Source organism: Buceros rhinoceros, unplaced genomic scaffold (assembly GCF_000710305.1).
Source record: "Buceros rhinoceros silvestris isolate BGI_N320 unplaced genomic scaffold, ASM71030v1 scaffold8041, whole genome shotgun sequence".
NCBI lineage: Eukaryota > Metazoa > Chordata > Aves > Bucerotiformes > Bucerotidae > Buceros > Buceros rhinoceros.
In genome coordinates this window covers 12,694-13,281 of record NW_010394755.1, presented here as the reverse complement: position 1 = coordinate 13,281, position 588 = coordinate 12,694, and the positions used below count along the sequence as shown (strand labels likewise).

Genomic DNA, 588 nt, shown 5'->3' with positions numbered 1-588 from the left:
AGCCGCGGCTTAAGCCTGGCATCAGCCATCTGCCAAGATGGGTGGCTGTATCCCCTGCTCGTCCCAGCACACATCCTGCTGCAGCTGGTGGGGCTGGGCTTTTCCTCCAGCTCCTGTCCCATCCCATCCCCAAGGACTGGTGTGCTGTTGGGAGGCACGTGGGTGTCTTTAACCCTCTCGGCAGCACTGCTGGCCAACTGTGCCCAGTGCAGAGAGAGCAAAGGAACTTGGCTTGGTGGTGCTCTAAAAACAAGCCAGTGTTTGGAGGACCTTGTTTCTGGGTCTGCAGAGTCCTCAGGCTTGCTTGTCTCTCTGAGCTGATGTCACAGCTCTTCTCCAGGACAAGGTGGCTCCTGGAGGCAGGAGAATCCGGCTCTGATGTGTGGTTAGCGAAACTCGTGCAGGAAGGAATGGCCCACATAAGGGTCTTTATCTCCTTACCTGTTCCCTTCATAAACACAAGTGATCACTCAGCAGGGGAGAGCTGGTGTGATCACATCCACCATTGCAAGGCAAGGTGCAAGGTGTCAGGCAGAGCTTTGTGGCCCCAACTGCAGCATGTAGGCTGTTCTTCTTTTGGTCCTTTCG

The 588-nt window shown here is 55.6% G+C and overlaps 1 protein-coding gene across 1 annotated transcript in view; it reads left to right on the top strand.

Annotated features, from left to right (window-relative positions):
* CAMK2A (calcium/calmodulin-dependent protein kinase II alpha) overlaps window positions 1–588 on the top strand; it is a gene marked incomplete at its 5' end in the record, with an annotated part of 18,795 nt that overhangs the window by 10,308 nt on the left and 7,899 nt on the right. The window lies entirely within an intron of this gene.